This window comes from Macadamia integrifolia, chromosome 5 (assembly GCF_013358625.1).
Source record: "Macadamia integrifolia cultivar HAES 741 chromosome 5, SCU_Mint_v3, whole genome shotgun sequence".
Taxonomy (NCBI): domain Eukaryota; kingdom Viridiplantae; phylum Streptophyta; class Magnoliopsida; order Proteales; family Proteaceae; genus Macadamia; species Macadamia integrifolia.
Window position 1 is genome coordinate 29416965 of NC_056561.1, and position 19905 is coordinate 29436869.

The 19905-nt window shown below is 41.2% G+C and overlaps 1 non-coding gene across 1 annotated transcript; it reads right to left on the bottom strand.

Moving 5' to 3' along the window:
- Nucleotides 1-226: 226 nt before the first annotated feature.
- LOC122080427 lies at nt 227-332 on the bottom strand. Its single transcript, XR_006140722.1, has one exon. It is a non-coding gene; the product is annotated as a small nucleolar RNA R71 (small nucleolar RNA).
- Between the last annotated feature and the right edge of the window lie 19573 nt (nt 333-19905).

Below are 19905 nucleotides of genomic sequence, written 5' to 3' on the forward strand. Positions count from 1 at the left end.
GACCTTTGAGGATGCATACCTATTTCTAAGGGAATTTGAAGAGGTATGTGTTCTAATTAAGATCCAATAGCTTTCTGATGATGCTGTTAAGCTTAGGTTTATCACTTTTACATTAAAAGACCAAGCTAAAAAGTGGTTGTATGGGTTACTCACAAATTCCATAACCTCATGGGAATAGTTCACAGTTGTCTTCCTTAAAAAGTTTTTCGTAACTCATAAGACCAATAAGCTTAGAAGTGATATCCTTCAGTTTAGGCAAAAGCCTAGTGAGTCATTTTCCAAACTTATGGAGAGATTCAAGGATTTACTCAAGAATGCCCTCACCATGGCCTAGACTTATGGCATTTATGTCAAATAATTTATGAGGGTATTGATTACCTAACTAAACAAATGATAGAGTCTATGTGCCTTGAGGGATTCACATCCTTTACAGATGAAGGAAAGACATGGGGATTCTTATTTCACTTAGCAGACAAAACCCGTGAGTGAGAATCAACCCAAGAGAGTGAAAGAACCATAGGAGGGAAAGAACATTTTGTGGATTGGATAGTAGCCAAGGAAGCCCATTTGGATATCTTAATCAAGAGGATTGAGGCTATTGTTCCTACAGAGCCATCATCAGTCAATTTGATTAAGATTTGTGCTTGGTGCCAGTCCCCTAGACATGTCATAGAAAAATGCCCCAACATATCTGAGGGCACTTCTAATGATAGTGTTAGTGCCTTATACCAGAATAATCCATATAGTAACACCTACAATCCAAGATGGAGAAATCATCCAAATTTCTCTTAGAATCAGGGCAACCAAGCAGGGCCTTCCAATTTTCATAATCAAGGTCAACCTGGACCCCAAAGGCCTCCCTTTTGCACAACAATCTTTTTCTCAAAATACTTTTCCTAGGTCAAATGTAGGACCTCAGGCTAGTTTTCCTAGGGCCCCTCTCTTATCATCTTATTGGCAATCCCCTGGGTTTATTAACACTGGAGAGGTAAGTAAAATAAGTGACTTGAAAAAAAATATAGCTCTCCTCATGATAAACCATCAAAATCTTACGAAAGAACTCACTCAAGTTATCTCAATTATGCATGAGAGGGAGAAATGAACTTTACCCAGACAACCAGAGCCTAACCCTAGGCATCATCAGCTTGTTAGTTCACAAGCACCAACTAATGCACCACTGAATATAGTACAAGGTTAGACCCAACAAAGGTTTTCTAACCAATGTAATGTTATTTATGCCCTTAGGAGTGGTAGAAAGTACCAACAGAGCGTTCCTAAATCTTTCCCATCTATTACTCCTGTTGACTCTCCTTCAGTTGAGGACACAAGTGTGCCTCTTGTTCCAGGTTCGTTTGATGAACCTAAATATTCTTTTGGAATTAAAGATGATTTGGTTGAGGAAACAAAAAATGATTCTTCTGAAAAAGGGCAAATCCCTAATAGTCCTTATATTTTTCCTGTCCCATTTCCTGATCGCTTGATAAACAAAAAGAAGATTGATTCCATGGATAAAATTTTAGAAGTCTCAAAAAAGGTAGAAGTGAACATCCTCTTTTGGATGCCATATCCTAGATCCCCACCTATGCAAAGGTACTGAAAGATTTGTGTACTCACAAACGTATCACTAGTGTACCCAAAAAAGCGTTCTTGGTAGGTAACATTAGTTCCATAATTACTTAGCCTATAACAGCCAAGTATAAGGATCCAAGGAACCCCACCATATCTTGTGTCATAGGTAACACCTACATTGAGCATGTCTCACTTGACCTTGGTGCAAGTGTGAATCTTTTACCTTACCATGTGTACAAACAACTAAGATTGGGAGAATTGAAAGCCACTGGAACTGCTCTTCAGTTAGCAGATAGGTCTGTTAAGATTCCTAAAGGGATGGTTGAGGATGTCTTACTAAAGGTGAGGGAATTTATTTTTCCTGCTGATTTCATTGTGTTAGATACCAAGCCCTTCTCAACCAAAGATGAGATCCCAATAATTCTAGGAAGACCATTCTTGGCTACCAGTAATGTATTAATCAACTGTCGGAATGGTTTCCTAAGGTTATCTTTTGGCAACCAAACTATTGAGTTTAACATGTTTAGGATAGCCAAGCAACCACATATGAAAGAAGAGATCAATATGCTTGAGGATTTTTTAGATTTTTCTGATGATTTAATTACCAACTTTGATATTGATTTTGATTCAGAATTTCAAGAGTGTATGGATGAGTTGGATGATGATAGTGAAAATTTCTTTTTTAAAGTCTTGAGTCTTCACACACCTGTAGAGCCCTTAGGACCCCTTTCCAATTCCATTCTTAAACCTTCCATAGTTGAGCCCCCTAAGCTAGATCTTAAGGAGTTGCCATCTAATTTGAGGTATGCTTTCCTAGGGCCTGACCAGACTCTTCTTGTAATAATTTCTTCAAATTTGACTTCTAGCCAAGAAGAGGAGTTACTTAAAGTGTTAAAAGATAATAAGGAAGCCTTAGGTTGGACCATGACTGATATCAAGGGTATAAACTCTTCTATTGTGTAACATCATATACATCTTATGGAGGATTCCAAACCATCCACAGAACCCTAAAGAAGAGCTAATACAATGATGATGGAAGCCATTAAGAAAGAGATCCTAAAGTATCTGGATCATGGAATAATTTATCCTATTTCTGATAGCCAATGGGTAAGCCTAGTTCACGTAGTGCCTAAGAAGTCTGGGTTGACTGTAGTTCCCAATGCCAATAATGAACTAATTCCAACCCGTGTCCAATCAGGGTGGAGAGTGTGCATAGACTACAGAAAACTTAATGTGGCAATCTGAAAGGACCACTTCCCATTGCTATTCATTGACCAGATGTTAGAGAGATTAGCTGGACATGAATACTATTATTTTTTTTATGGATATTCCGACTATAACCAGATCCCAATTGCTTTAAAGGATCAACATGAGACCACTTTTACATACCCATATGGAACATTTGATTACAGGCGTATGCCTTTTGGGCTTTGCAATGCCCCTGCTATGTTCCAACGATGCATGATGAACATCTTTTCTGATATGGTCAAAAAATTCTTAAAAGTATTTTTGGATGACTTTTCAATTCATGGGAATTCATATTCTGAATGTCTTCATCATCTTTCCCTAGTTTTGAAAAGATGCAAATCTAAGAATTTGATTTTGAATTAGGAGAAATGTCATTTTATGGTTAAATCTGGTATTGTTTTAGGCCATGTAATATCCACTAAGGGAATTAAGGTAGATAGAGCCAAAGTGGATTTAATTGATAATTTACCACCTCCTCACTCTGTTAAGGACGTCCGGTCTTTTCTAGGGCATACGGGCTTCTATCGAAGGTTTATTAAGAACTTTAGTCAGTTAGTCCAACCTCTCACTTCATTACTTGCTAAAGATCAAACTTTTGAGTTTTCTAAAGAGTGCCTAGAATCCTTCAAACAAAAAGGAATTGACCAATGCACCCATTGTTCAACCACCTGTTTGGACTGAACCTTTTAAACTGATGTGTGATGCTTCGAATTTTACCATAGGAGCAATTTTGGGTCAAAATATTAATACGTTACCCACTATCATTTACTATGCTAGTAGGACCTTAAATGATACACAATTCAATTATACAATCACTGGAAAAGAATTTTTAGCTGTTGTGCTTGCATTAGAAAAGTTTCAGTCTTACTTAGTTGGTTCACATGTGGTGGTGTATACTGATCATTCTGCTCTTAGATACCTAGTTTAGAAGCAGGATGCCAAAGCCTGTCTCATTAGGCGGGTTTTACTTTTGTAAGAGTTTGATTTAGAAATTAGGGATAAGAAAGGAGTTGAAAACCTAGTTGCAGATCATTTATCTCGGCTTCCCAATTCCTTGACTATTGATTCTCCAGTTAGCGAGAACTTTCTAGATGAACAGTTATTTGCAGTGTCCAGTGAACCATAGTTTTATGATATTATCAACTTCTTAGTTTCAGGTGTGAATCCGGATCACTAGTCCACCTAAGATAACTATAGGTTTCATCCCCAAGTTAAGCATTTTTTCTGGGATGATCTTCATATGTTTAAGATATATCCAGATTAGATTATCCGACGATGTGTTCCTAATCATGAGCAACATTCCATTCTCTCTTTTTGTCATGATCATACATGTGGTGGACACTTTGGACCTAAGAAGACTATCGCAAAGGTTCTCCAATGCGGATTTTATTGGCCCACTCTTTTTAGAGATGCTTCGATTTTTACAAGGCTTGTCCCGCCTGCCAATCTTTTGACCGTATCAATAAGAGGAACATGATGCCCCTCAATCTTATTTTGATAGTTGAGATCTTTGATGTATGGGGCATCGATTTTATAGGACCATTCCCTAATTCCTTTGGGAATTTGTACATATTCCCTAATTCCTTTGGGAATTTATACATACTTCTGGCTGTTGATTACGTTTCTAAATGGATAGTAGCCATACCTTGTAAATCTAATGACCACAAAGTGGTGGTCTAGTTTCTCAAAGAGAACATTTTTTTTCTGCTTTGGTGCACCATGTGCAATAATTAGTGATAGGGGTCTCATTTTTGTAATCGGCCTTTTGAGACCTTACTGAAAAAGTATTGGATCACCTATAAGTTATCTACCCCTTATCACCCCCAAACTAGTGGCTAAGTGGAGGTGTCTAATAGGCAGATCAAACAAATTTTAGAGAAAATTATTAATCCCAACTATAAGAATTAGTCTCTTAGGCTCATTGATGCTCTGTGGGCCCATCGGACTGCATTCAAGACTGACTTTGGCTAGTCTCTCTACCATTTGGTGTATAAGAAAGTTTGTCATTTACCAGTTGAGTTAGAGCATAAGGCCTTTTGGGCCATCAAGAAGCTCAACTTTGATTTGTTTGATGTAGGAATTCATCGTAGGCTCCAACTATCTGAGTTGGATGAACTTAGGCATGATGCCTAAGAAAGTTCTAGGATTTACAAGGAAAAGACCAAAGCTTTCTATGATAAGCACATTCTGCGTAAATCTTTTGCAATTGGTGATAAGGTCTTATTTGTTGTTTTATGGTTGTCCTTGTTGGCAACTCGGCCACGTGGCGGTGATGACGTGGCCAGTTTGGGTGACGGGGATGAAAATGATGACATGGCAGTATCCAGTGTCACCGATGAGATAACAGAGCAGCTTGGTATGCATGGAGTGGTTTAATACATCATTAATAGGTGGTGCGGGTTTCTGGGTCAAAACTGGCAAAATTGGCCTATTTACGATCAAGGGCATTTTCGGCAATGAAAATGACATTTTTGGAAGATTGGTTCTTCATGAAAAAGATAGATTGTAATTTTCCTAGTCCAGTGCATTTGATTTCGTCACATTCCGATACCGTATGAAGAAGTTACGGCATTTATGGCAGTCGAGGGCAGTTTCGGCATTGAAGATGATTTTTTTAAAGGAAGTGTTCTACATGTAACAATACGACAAAAATACAATCTTTCCAACGGTTCTGATTTCATCGCATTCTGATTGCGTATGAGAAAGATACGTCATTGGAAATGTGTAGGGGCATTTTGGTCTTTTTACATGGATGATTCAGATGATTGAGTCTTCTGAAAAGTCGTAGAGCATCCAGTTACGATTCCAACGCACTTCGTTTCATATCGATCGGATATCGTATGAAAAAGTTATAAGCATTTCCGTAAAGTCGGTTCGAAAATCCAAACCGAAAATCCATCAGTTGCTCTCGGTGTTGGGTGGGTTTTTCGGAATTTATTTTTGAAATTCGAAGGGCTTTTGTGTAATTTAAAGATTTTGAAGGTCTGAGTTGCAAGGGGTCTTTAAGCACTGAAACATATGGAGTCAGGGGCTTGATTGTAATAAAGAGGAGTAAAGGGAAGTGAAATGGACGGCCAAGATTCGACCACGTAGGCTTGATGCCCATCCAAAGGCTGCTGAGATTTTGGTGTGATATGGACGAGATAGATGCTTGCGCGTGGGATTTGATTGGTTAGATGCATAATTCTTGATGCACTGGCGCTACACTATATCAAGGTATGTTATTGTGTTTCGCGCGTGTATAGAAGGTATAAAAAGGATTCCGATCTTAATGATCTCATGAAATCTGATTAAAGCCATCATGGAAGATTCGGATCCAATGGTCAATATGCATTTTCACTTTTCTGAGTGGGAGACAAGCTCCCTTAAAATCCAGAAAATCAACCAATCATAGATCGACAACACTTCTGACGATGTCAGCGCCTACGTCATGATGACGTCATCGAGATTCAAATCTAACGGTTTGGATCTGTTGTCCGTTGGTTTAATCGGACGGTTTGGATTATAAGATCTCTTATATGAGATCTACGGTCAGATTTCGCCCCTGTTGCGCGCGCCGCCGGTGTAGCCTACGCCACCCGTACGAAGATTCCATTTCAGGCTATCTCATTGCTCCAACTTAAAAAGGTCATATCTCCCTCATTTTAAGTCGGATTTGAGTGATTCAAGTTGGAGATTCTTCATCTCTCCGAGTTCTACACATCAGAGGGAAGAAATCAGGCAGAGGGGTTGCTGAGGTGGTCGGAAAAACGAGTTGAAGCTCGTGGAAGGCTAAATGTTTGAATGAAACACTTCCATCCTCTTGCACTTCATCCATAGCCACCATTAGAGGCTTAGGAAGCTGCTGGAAACCAAGGTAGCAAGTTCTATTGGTTGTTGCCAAGAGAAAAGAAAAGAAAATAGAAGAGAAGAGAAGAAGAGGGAAATAGAGAAGAAGTTTTTCCTCTCTTTGTGTGTGTGTGAATGTGAATGTGAATGCCATTGTTGCTCCATGAAAGTAAAGACAAGGAGAAAAGAAAGAAGAAGAACCTAGAATTTGGTTCTTGTGAGTTGCTTCAAGAAACCCAAGTGCCAACCGGGGTTGAAGCATTGGCGGCACCGAGACAACGTGATTGTGGTCCGCATCAAGTGGAGATTGACATTATTGCATCTCCGACGGTTACTCCTTGCCAAGGTAACCTCAATTTTGCCAAATTTCCATTATTATAAATCATTGTAGGTAAGATGTTTGATAAAATGCCTAAGTGATAGTTGTAGTCTATTTGGGGAAATTTGCATGTATGAGTGCTTCACTATAGGGCATTGTTATAAGCCCAACTTTATTTTATTGGTGTTCAGTGGGTGCTGGACACAGGGGTTATGTGTTCCTTGGTAGGTACAACTACCTAAACCTATTTGCCGTGGGTGCGGCCTCTCAGATCATTCTGAGAAAACTAGGGTGAAGACCTAGCCATTGTATGTCATTGGTGGAAACTGGGAATGTGTTCCCTTGGCTGTGGGTGCAGTCATAATTAGTATTGAGTAAATGCTGAGCCCGACAGTGGGCATTACTCCGTGCATGTAGGCAACTGGCCGAAGCACGTATTTCTTGTGTTGTGGATGTGTATGCTCGTATTTGTATTGTGGATTGGAGTGCTTGGCTGCAGAATGGGTGTGTACATCTGGTAGACCTGACCACTTGGTGGTGCAGTGTGGATGTGCATACGACTGTGTATGTATGTGACTGTGATTACCGTGTGAGGTTTATGAGACAGCTCTGGGCAGCAATACAGGTTATGTGAGTAAGTTTCATGCAACAGTAAGAATGGTCAGTAGTATACATAGCAGCTCTGGGCAGCATCAATAGACTGTGCTATTGAAGTGCAAATAGTGATTGCCACATCAGGGGTACAGTTGGAAAGTGAAAAAATATTTGGCACACTGATTCACCCCCCCTCTCAGTGTCAATCGGGACCCAACAATTGGTATCAGAGCAAGGGCTCTAGAGGCAGCTTAAACAGCTCAGAGTGATCCGGTTGGTTGAAGATGGCATCAGGTGTTTGGTTCAGTAAGTCTACTTCTGGAGCTTCTATTTTTAATGGATCAGATTTTATCTTTTGGAGGAAGTTGATGAAGTCACATATAGGTTCATTGGGGTATGATCTATGGAGTGCAGTGGTTAATGGGAGTGTAGACTCTACTATTGACTCTAAGGTTAGAGAGATCATTTTGGATGGATTAACAGACAGTGTGAGTGTCAAAGTCAGTTCATGCATATCAGCTAAGGCGATGTGGGAGAGATTACACAACCTATATGGAGGTGAGCCAGCTATATCAGAGTCCACATTAGATGTTGAAAGCATATGTTCAGATGAGTGCTACACTAGTGGATTTGAGTGTGTTGAGGCACATATTACTACAACTCAAGATGAAATCAATATTGATTTGAGAACACATCTGAAGGAGTGCAACTTCATTATTGCAGCATTAGAAACACAAGTCATCAATAGAGATGAGAGATGTAGAATCCTTGAAGAGGCAGCCAATGTGTTGAGAGCACAATTGTTAGAGCTTGATGCTTCTTGTATCTCACAGATGATGAAGTTCAGAAATGACCCTCAGGTTATAAAATCTCTTGAAGATCAACTGAGAAAGCAAAGTGAGGTGTGTACCAGGCTTGAATCAGAGAACTTAGCCTTGAGAGAGAAAATAGATGTGCAATCTCGAGTGATTAAAAGAGGTAGTGAAATTTCAAATGATTTTAAGAAGTTAAACAAAGAATTAGAAGCAGAGATCATTTCACTACAAACACAGTTGACTGAGTTGCAGATGAGACATTCAGCCACTCCACTTGTGGTTACAGAGATGGATAGACATTTAGCTCAGTCTGCAGAATGCCAGAGACTACCCATCATCAGCTCTAGTTCTATAACAGAGCAGAGTGAGTCATCAGGGAAAGCTATAGAGACAGTTGAGATCAGACCACAGAGACAGACTACAGGAAAAACACAGAAGAGAGCTCAGAGGAGACAAAGGAAGAGAGAGGAGATACACAATAGTGAGATGAGATCTCCTACACATCAGGCACAATGTGGAGGTAGTCCACAAGATACAAAGAGTAGAGGTAAAGGTGAACAAACAATCCAAATAGGGAACATAATCAGAGTTGGTGGTTATGACAGAGCTTACCAGCAGAGACCAGTTGAGTATGGCAGGTTCAACAAGTTCAATTATCAGAGACCTATGCAGATGATTCCCAGGCAGAGTCAGATGGCTCCTACCAATAGACATAATGCTTCACCTAGTTTGCATAGACAGTTACCAATGATGCAGTCATATTTTCATGGGTATTGTCACAGGTGCAGTGAGTATGGACATAGGAGAGCAGAGTGTATATCTAGACTAGACTCCAGCTATGAAGGGAGGATTCCTATAGCACCACTGGGTAGACAACTAGTAGAATGTCTTAAATGCCACCATCATGGACATTGGGCCAAGCATTGCAAGGCAGTGCTCTCCCCTCAGCTTGTACAAAAGGAGAGAGACTATCAGATCTCTAGAACCAGAAAGTTAAGAAGTGGTTGTAGAAGGCAAGTCAATGAAAGACATTCTAAGAAGCATCAGTCACAATCTAGTGGTGAGTCTCAGGTGGCTTTGTACAGTGTATGGAAAGTGAAGGATATACAAAAGGCTGAGACAACAGTAAACAAAATCTGGAAAACAAAGGGAGATGTCAGTTCTACAGTTGTGCAGGAAAGATTCAGAAAGGGAAGACCATCAGTTGGAAAAGTAAAAGAGAGGTCTACAATTGGGTTGGTTGGACAGAGGCAGAGACTGAAGAAGACAGTAAGTGAGCAGAAAGAAAAACAGAGTAGTAGGAAAACTTATGGTGAGAAGCAAATGCATAGGACCAAGGCAAGTGGTCAGTTAGTTTGGAGAGAGAAGCACATAGAGGTGTGTGCAGTCACAGTCACCACCCTCNGTGAGAAGCAAATGCATAGGACCAAGGCAAGTGGTCAGTTAGTTTGGAGAGAGAAGCACATAGAGGTGTGTGCAGTCACAGTCATCACCCTCCCACCACCTAGACAAGGTATAGGAGTGGGCACACCTCCCAGGCACTAGGTGTACTCTGGTGCACAAGAATGGGGGAGCTCACTATATGGATATTAGGCCCCCAGCAGGACTTAGATTATGACAGTAAAGTTCCTGCAATAGTGCTTGGATTAGAGACATCAGTTGAAACTTAGTGTAGTCCTCTTGAGTATTTGCATCTTAATGGAGCAATCACCAGATGAGCAGGTCAGTGTCAGTCAGAGGGCAGAATAGTTGAGGATGTCAGTGATGGTCAGAGGTATGCAGTTGTGAGTATGACAGCCAATAATTCGCTTTTGTATGCATCAGTATGGGTCAGAGATTCAGTTGGTATCAATCTCAGTGGTAGTTGTCAGAGTGCAATTTTGTGTGATCATGGTGATTGTTTGACTTTGACAGAGTTAAATATTTCAGCACTAGTGACAGAGAGAATGATATGTTGACTGGATGAAGAGATTTATGACAGGAAGCTCAAGAAGCTGGTGAGTTGAGCAGTTGCGTACTGTAATTTGTAGTTCATGATGTATATCCAGTCGAGGCAATACTTATCTGATGAGCAGTGTTGAAGCAGATATGAGGTCAGTTGAGTAATTGAGATTTCAACTCATAGGATAGGGAAGATGCGTATGGGCACTCCTATGTAGTTTGAAATCTCACATCTGTAGGATTTGAAAGATGCACATGGGCATTCCTATAGATGCTTGTATCCCACACTGGGAGAGATTACTTTAGAGAGAGATATTATAGTTCTTTGATATTGAAGTCAAAGAGGGAGAGTGCTCAAGTGGAAGGCAATGATTTTGAGAAAACTTTTGCTCCAGTGGCAAGACTTGAGCTATCAGAATGTTCTTGGTTTTGTCAGTGTACAAGGGGTTCAAGGTCTATCATATGGATGTCAAATCAACTTTTCTAAATGGAAACTTGGAAGAGGAGGTTTACATAGAGTAGCCTGATGGGTTTTAACTAAGTGAGGACCCCACTCTTGTGTGCAGATTGAAGAAGGCATTGTATGGTTTGAAACAAGCTCCAAGGGCATGGTACTCCAGATTGGACTCTTACTTATGCAAGTTAGGTTTCAAGAAAGGCTTAGTGGACAGTAATCTCTACATCAGAACTGAAGAAAGCAGTCAGCTTGTGGTGGTTGTGTATGTAGATGATATCATCTTTGGGGGTCACAAAGATGAGTTGTGCAAAGATTTTGCTATGAGGATGCAAGATGAGTTTGAGATGTCCATGTTGGGTGAACTATCATTCTTCTTGGGTTTGCAGATCAATCAAAAGAAAGAAGGTATCTTCATATCTCAGTCCAAATATGTGAGGGAGATGTTAAAGAGATTCAGTATGGAGGATTGCAAGCCAGTTAGCACACCTATGATGACTGGGTGTAAGTTGAGCAAGGAAGATGACTCTCCATCAGTTGACCACACCTCGTATAGGTCAATGATTGGTAGCCTATTATATCTGACAGCTAGTAGGCCTGACATCTTACAAGCTGTGTGCATGGTAGCCAAATTTCAAGCAGGACCAAAAGAGACACATGTGGCAGCAGTGAAGAGAATTTTCAGATATCTGAAAGGGACTAGCGAGTTTGGGTTATGGTATCCGAAAGTCAAGAGCTTTAGTTTGTCAGTTTTTTTAGATGCAGATTGGGCCGGATGTGTAGATGACAGGACGAGCACTAGTGGTGGTGCATTCTATTTGGGGAGCAGCTTGGTGGCGTGGCATAGTAAGAAGCAAGAGTCAGTCTCTCTTTCAATTGCAGAGGCAGAATACATTGCAGCTACATCTTGTTGTACACAAGTGTTGTGGATGAAGCAGATGTTGAAGGATTTGAGTGTGGAGGTTGAGCAGGCAGTGCCACTATATTATGACAATACTAGTGCTATCAATATCTCCAAGAACCCGGTGATGCATTCTAGAACGAAGCACATTGCTATCCGGTATCATTTCTTAAGAGACAAGGTGATGGAAGGTGAAGTAAGGATGGAGTTTGTTCCCACAGCAGAACAGGTGGCTGATATCTTCACTAAACTGCTTCCTAAAGATCAGTTTGAGTTCCTCAAACAGAAACTGTGAGTGGTGGTTCTTCCAAAGCACTAGTAGCATTGGGAGAGGGGGAGCAAGTTGCTTGATGTTGCTACCCCCATATTGGACTCAGGGGGAGTTCATTGGTTCCACCCTTTGTACTTGTTGTCAAAGGGGGAGAGAGTTACTCATCGGAGCTTTAGAGTGTATTAGTGATGAGGTCGTTGCCAACAACTCCAAAGGGGGAGATTGTTGTTTTATGGTTGTCCTTGTTGGCAACTCGGCCACGTGGCGGTGATGACGTGGCCAGTTTGGGTGACATTGATGAAAATGATGACATGGCAGTGTCCAGTGTCACCGATGAGATAACAGAGCAGCTTGGTATGCATGGAGTGGTTTAATACATCATTAATAGGTGGTGCGGGTTTCTGGGTCAAAACTGGCAAAATTAGTCTATTTATGATTGAGAGCATTTTTGGCAGTGAAAATGAAATTTTTGGAAGATCGGTTCTTCATGAAAAAGATAGATTGTAATTTACCTAGTCCAGTGCATTTGATTTCGTCACATTCTGATACCGTATGAAGAAGTTACGGCATTTGTGGTAGTCGAGGGCAGTTTCAACATTGAAGATGAATTTTTTAAAGGAAGTGTTCTACATATAACAATACGACAAAAATACAATCTTTCCAACGGTTCTGATTTCATCATGTTCCGATTTTTTATGAGAAAGATACGTCATTGGAAAGGTGTAGACGCATTTTGGTCTTTTTACATGGATGATTCAGATGATTGAGTCTTCTGAAAAGTCGTAGAGTATCCAGTTACAATTCCAACGCACTTCGTTTCATCTCGATCTGATATCGTATGAAAAAGTTATAAGTGTTTCCGTAAAGTCGGTTCAAAAATCCAAACCGAAAATCCATCAGTTGCTCTCGGTGTTGGGTGGATTTTTTGGAATTTATTTTTGAAATTCGAAGGGCTTTTGTGTAATTTAAATATTTTGAAAGTCTGAGTTGCAAGGGGTCTTTAAGCACTGAAATATATGGAGGCAGGGGCTTGATTGTAATAAAGAGGAGTAAAGGGAAGTGAAATGGATGGTCAAGATTCGACCACGTAGGCTTGATGCCCATCCAAAGGCTGCTGAGATTTTGGTGTGATATGGACGAGATAGATGCTTGCGTGTAGGATTTGATTGGTTAGGTGCATAATTCTTGATGCACTGGCGTTACACCTTATCAAGGTATGTTAGTGTGTTTCGCGCGTGTATAGAAGATATAAAGAAGATTCCAATCTTAATGATCTAATGAAATCTGATTAAAGCCATCATGGAGGATTCGGATCCAACGGTCGATATGCATTTCTCTTTTGTGAGTGGGAGACAAGCTCCCTTAAAATCCGGAAAAGCGACCAATCATAGATCGACAACACTTTTGACGATGTCAGCGCCTACGTCATGATGACATCATCGAGATTCAAATTTAATGGTTTCGATCTATTGTCCGTTGGTTTAATCCGATGGCTCAGATTATAAGATCTTTTATATGAGATCTACGGTCAGATTTCCCCCTGTTGCGCGCACCGCCGGTGTAGCCTACGCCACCCCTACGAAGATTCCATTTTGAGTGTTCTGGTTGGTCCAACTTCAAATGGTCATATCTCTCTCATCTTAACTCTGATTTGAGTGATTCAAGTTGGAGATTCTTCATCTCTCCGATCTCTACACATTAGGGGGAAGAAATCAGGTAGAGGGGTTGCTGAGGTGGTTCGAAAAAACGAGTTGAAGCTCGTGGAAGGCTAAGGGTTTGAATGAAAGACTTCCATTCTCTTGCACTTCATCCATAGCCCCCATTAAAGGCTTAGGAAGCTGCTGGAAACCAAGGTAGCAAGTTCTATTGGTTGTTGCCAAGAGAAAAGAAAAGAAAATAGAAGAGAAGAGAAGAGAAGAAGAGGGAATAGAGAAGAAGTTTTTTCCTCTCTTTGTGTGTGTGTGAATGTGAATGTGAATGCCATTGTTACTCTATGAAAGTAAAGACAAGGAGAAAAGAAAGAAGAATAAGAAGAAAAACCTAGAATTTGGTTCTTGTGAGTTGCTTCAAGAAACCCAAGTGCTAATCGGGGTCGAAGCATTGGCAGCACCGAGACAACGTAATTGTGGTCCGCATCAAGTGGAGATCGACATTATTGCATCTCCGACGGTTACTCCTTGCCAAGGTAACCTCACTTTTGCCAAATTTCCATTATTATAAATCATTGTAGGCAAGATGTTTGATAAAATGCCTAAGTGATAGTTGTAGTCTATTTGGGGGAAATTTGCATGTATGAGTGCTTCACTATAGGGCATTGTTATAAGCCCAACTTTATTTTATTGGTGTTCAGTGGGTGCTGGACACAGGGGCTATATGTTCCTTAGTAGGTACAACTACCTAAACCTATTTGCCGTGGGTGCGGCCTCTCAGATCATTCTGAGAAAACTAGGGTGAAGACCTAGCCATTGTATATCATTGGTGGAAAATGGGAATGTGTTCCCTTGGCTGTGGGTGCAGTCATAATTAGTATTGAGTAAATGCTAAGCTCGACAGTGGGCATTACTCCGTGCATGTAGGCAACTAGCCGAAGCACGTATTTCTTGTGTTGTGGATGTGTATGCTCGTATTTGTATTGTGGATTGGAGTGCTTGGCTGCAGAATGAGTGTGTACATCTGGTAGACCTGACCACTTGGTGGTGCAGTGTGGATGTGCATACGACTGTGTATGTATGTGACAGTGATTACCGTGTGAGGTTTATGAGACAGCTCTGGGCAGCAATACAGGTTATATGAGTAAGTTTCATGCAACAGTAAGAATGGTCAGTAGTATACATAGCAGCTCTGGGCAGCATCAATAGACTGTGCTATTGAAGTGCAAATAGTGATTGCCACATCAGGGGTATAGTTGGAAAGTGAAAAAATATTTGGCACACTGATTCACCCCCCTCTCAGTGTCAATCGGGACCCAACATATTCCACTCTCAGTAATCGATTAACATGCGGACTTAACCTAAAATACAGCCATGTACCTTTATTGTGTGTACATGGCCCGGTGATATGTGCAAGTGCATGGCTTGGGCACACAGACTTCTCTAAGCACCAACTCCAACTCGTTTGGCCAACCCGAGTTCAGAGCCACCCTTGCCATCATATTCCATAAGGTACCCACCTCAGCTCGCTGAGGTTCAGGTCCTACAAGACCAAATCAGACCAATCGAAAAATTATATCGGGTTTAGAAAGTAGTGTATCACATATGATGAATTGCTAGGTTGGATGCCATAGTCAGCTTGAAAACAAATGCATTGGTGCACCGTGGAATGGGACACGAAAGCACTATGTAATCATACTATATCATATAGGAGCATTTGATTTAGGATTGATATTCCCTCATGCTACGACCCTTCCCAATAGGGGTTTAGGTATTGGGTTATCACTGGGGGGAAACTTCGGTCGCGGACAGCCATGGTGGTTAGAAATACGCCTAGCTGATCATTAGGATAGTTAGAAACCTTAGTGGTATATTCAGAGGGCTGAGCGTACTGCATTTATTTTCTATTGTGGTTCGACCACGATTTACTTTTCTACTGTGGTTCGACCACAATTTACTTTTTTGAGTACTCACAGTCGGCCATCTCTGACAACCCTATGGGTGCATCGTAGGATGGAGAACACATCTCGTACCCGGGGCATACATGCACTATGGTTGTGAGTAGCACGTAACTTATGACTTAGTAATGTTGCTTAGGTGGATAGACCTATAATGAATCTCATGTATGTAGGATCATTTAAAATGTGATTCCTTATATGCGTCTTTCTTTATTGAGCTAGTGAGCTCACCCCTTGTGTACATACCTTTTTAGATGATTTTACAGGTTTCTCGGTAGAAGAACAAGAGCCAGGGTCCACTGACGAATCTCCGATGGGAGATTGGTGGGTTCCGGAGGGATTTGGGCACGGTGTCAGGTGCCCATGCGAGGGCTACATTGCGGGGCAATAGTAACTATTTCCAAACACAACTCTTCTTTTTTATTCTTTTGATGTAATCCCCTTTTTGTGCTCTAGATATTTAAATTGTTGCTTCTTGCGTAATTATCATGCCTGCGGGCCCACATGTAAATATATTATGTGTAACAATTTGGGTATCAAGAGTAATGGGGAATTTACATATATATATATATATATATATATGTCGAGTCTTTCACTTAATTAATTAATTATATTTTCATATTGTTTGTGGCATGTTATGTTGTGGTTCATTGCATCAAATGATCCTGGTGGTTTTGGGTTACCCGGAGGTAACCCGGTCACCGATCCGGTTCTATGTGAATGGGGCATGAAAACATCAGTCAACAAAGGGCTAGGAGACCAACCTAAGGACCATGAAACATCAACCAGGGTGGAGATCTACCAAGGAACTTAGGGGCAAGGCACTGACCCCGACCTTAGCACAAAACAGGTGGCAAACTCATAAGTTCGCCCTGAGGTGTCCGACTTAAAAACAAAAAGTAGTGGAGACTTTAAAGGATTTGTTAGTATGATGCTCGAATCAGTGGAAGCCCAAGTACCCATAAACATAGTGTACATACTTCCCAAACTATTCCAGAATCATCTAGTTCACATAAAGGAACTCAATTCCGACGAAGAGGACCAACTTTTAAAAATTCTAGGGGTGGATTTGGCCACTGAACTGACCAAGAAGCTAGAAGTTAGCACAAGAAAGGTGGAAGAGAGCAGACCTCTACACCTAGAGCCAACACAAGGATGGCCAAAGCCTAGTTTGACCAGCCAACCAAAGAAATGACCCAGCTTTTGAAGCCACTCTATGTTACCATAAGCATGGATGGGAAGCCTGTCTCAAGGGTACTGATAGATAACGGCACGGGGTCAATATATTGCTGTCACAGATGATGGACAAACTTTGGCAGAATGAAAATGAGCTGATCCCGGTGGATGTGGTCGTGATAAATTTCCTTGGAGAAGCAAGTTCCCAAGGAGCATCCTACCAATTGAGCTGAAGATCGGAGGTCAAAGCTCCATGACTCCTTTCTTCATCAAGAAAGCAATGGCAACTTACAACGCACAACTAGGGCGCAACTGAATTCATGCTAATAGTTGCATGTCATCCTCCTTGCCTCAATTCCTCATGTTCTGGAATGAAGGGGTCAGGTGGAAGTAGTCATGGCGGACAATTGGCCCTTTTTAGTTAACGGCAGTTTAGCTGACGTCATGTTTTACCATGGGGGTGTATCCCCAATTAAGTTCCTGAAACTAGATGAGGAAGGCAGGCTGCCTATCATGACATTCAGCCGATTTGGTGCGCGGCCAACATTATTAGGAGGCCACCAGTAGGAACTTGATGCCTGTAATAGATGCAACCTAAGATGGAGTGGGAAGCCATTGATAACACACTGAGGAGGATAGAAACAGCCCAAATCGAACGTCGAATGGCAGATGCGCCGATGTTCACGGCCAGTGGATAGGAATACAACCTGAGCATCGAGGTCAGAAACCTACCACAAGCACCATCAAAAAGGAAGAAACATTGGCCGAAGTCGAGGATCCTCTACAAGAGGTAAATTTGAGCTCAAAATTAGACAAAAAACCTAACTTTGTAAGCAAATTGTTATGCCCAAACTTAAAAAAAAAAACTTGTAAAACTCCTCATAGCTAATAGAAGTTGTTTCGCTTGGGATTATTCCGAAATGCAAGGATTAGACAGGAGGCCCATAGAGCATCGGTTGCCCATCAAAAGCAGGCATAGGCCATTTAAACAACCCTCCAGGTGGATGGCTACAGAGGTCATCCTGAAAATAAAAAATGAGATTGAGCGATTGCTCAAGCATAGAATGATATGGTTCTTCAATATTTGACATGAATTAAAACTTTATTGACTGGGGTTCACATCTCATGTAACTATTTAGCATCATCTAGTGTGTTAAAGTGTGTATGTAAGCCATTAAAATGTCTCAAAGTCATATTAGCTTTATAATAGCCTTAGTAGCCTCCTTGTACTGTACAATTGGCCCCACCAAAATCCCAAGTGTATATTGTCTTCAAATCAATAATTTCATTAATTATTAACTTACAAAGGTTTTAGGCTATGACACTGATACTAATTATTAGGGTTCTAATTTGGTTCAACAATTGGGCCAAACCAACTCGTTTTAATTTCTGATCAAGACTTACTTGGGTCTGACCCATTGTCATTAAAGCCCAAGAGAAAGTCATATTAGCTGTATGCCGGAGACATCCTGTTCATGTTTTTTTTTTTTTTTTTTGTATAATGTTCCTAACAAGGAAATTACAATGGTGGTGATCATCATCGACAAAGATTATTGGTCGATAAGAGGGAAGAGGGCGGAAGACAAGGTTACATTGGCCCTACAGATAACAAGCTTCATTGGACTGTGCCAAAGTCCAGCCATTGTCACCATGCTCGCAAGCATGAAGTCATGGTGGGCTTGGCCATTACTAGTGGGTGATATTTATGAATAGGACACCAATTTGATTATTTAATTAGTGTTAAAAACAATTCTTTTTAAAACCATTATATTTCAGAACAACTTTTTGAGAAACAAACATACGGTGTTGTTCAACGTTGATGGACAGTACCATTATTGCACATTTTTTTAATCAATCAACAAAATCAATATTCAAACCCTTTCTTTGATTTCGAAAATCGAGACTTACGCACAAAACTTGTTCATCGAATGAAAAGTGGACCCTTTCAATTCTAATAAATTATAATTTAGAAAAAAAAAAAAAACAATTGAAGAATCCACATATATCTATGTGAAGCCGATGATTTCAAATGGAAGAGCAAAGCTCTTGTTACCGCCGGAAATCCGCCAGAGGAGCTAAACCTATACAAGGACAGAAGGCAAAGGCCCGGAGTATGTTGGAGAACACAAAAGAGGAAGGAAGGAAGTCACTCCAACTGAAAGAGCTTCCTAGTGGAAGTAAGGGGGTTGTGATACGATCCAATTAATCACCATGTAAGGTAAGAACATGTGGTATCCGAAAGAAAGACCCCGTCGATCATCTGGAAGGCTTTAAGGTTGCGATGTAGTTCCACCGAGTCTCGAAAAACTTCATATGTCGAGCCCTGCCTTTGACGTTCAGAGGAGCGGCAAGGTTATGGTATAACCGCTTGCCGATGAAATCGATCCACAGCTTCAGCGATTTGAGTTACTTCTTCGTGAAGGGATTCTCCAATAGCCAACCCCTTCAGAAAATCACGTTGAACCTGACCAATGTAAAACAACATGAAAGAGAGTCACTGCGAAACTACATGAAGCGCTTCTAGCAAGAGAAGATCACAATCAGAAGTTTGGACCCGAAAGAAGAGTTCACGGCCCTGCTGGGAGACGTCAAGGACAAAGAGCTAAAAAGGTCTTTGGCGAAGCATACACCAAGGAACCTAGCAGAGTTGAGAGCTCGGTGTGATAAGTACATCCAGATGAAAGAAACCCTTCAAGCCGATGAAGAAGCAGAAGAGAATACGGGGAGGAAAAGAATGTCAAAAGGCGACGACAAACCTTCCGAAGAGGGCAAAAGACAAAAGTCCGAATGTGGTCGGGTGCCCAGTCTATCAAAGAAGTTCGAGAAATACATGCCCCTAAACCGAAAATGAACAGATGTGCTAATGCAGATAAAGGACCCCAGATGCCAGAGCCATGAAGTGCCCAGGGAAGATGGGACGACACCCTAAGAGACGCAATATGGATAAATATTGTCACTTTCACAGGGACCACGGCCACGACACTGAAGATTGTTGGCACTTGAAAGAGGAAATAGAATGAATGATCTGAAGAGGGTATCTAGGCCGATTCATAGACCGCGAAAAGGATGATGCCCAAGACGATAATGACCACAGGGACAACCATTGAAGAGACGGCAGAGGCCGCCATAAAAGGAGGCGGCCAGTCCGTAGAGGCAATCAGGAATGGCAAAGGGACCGGACA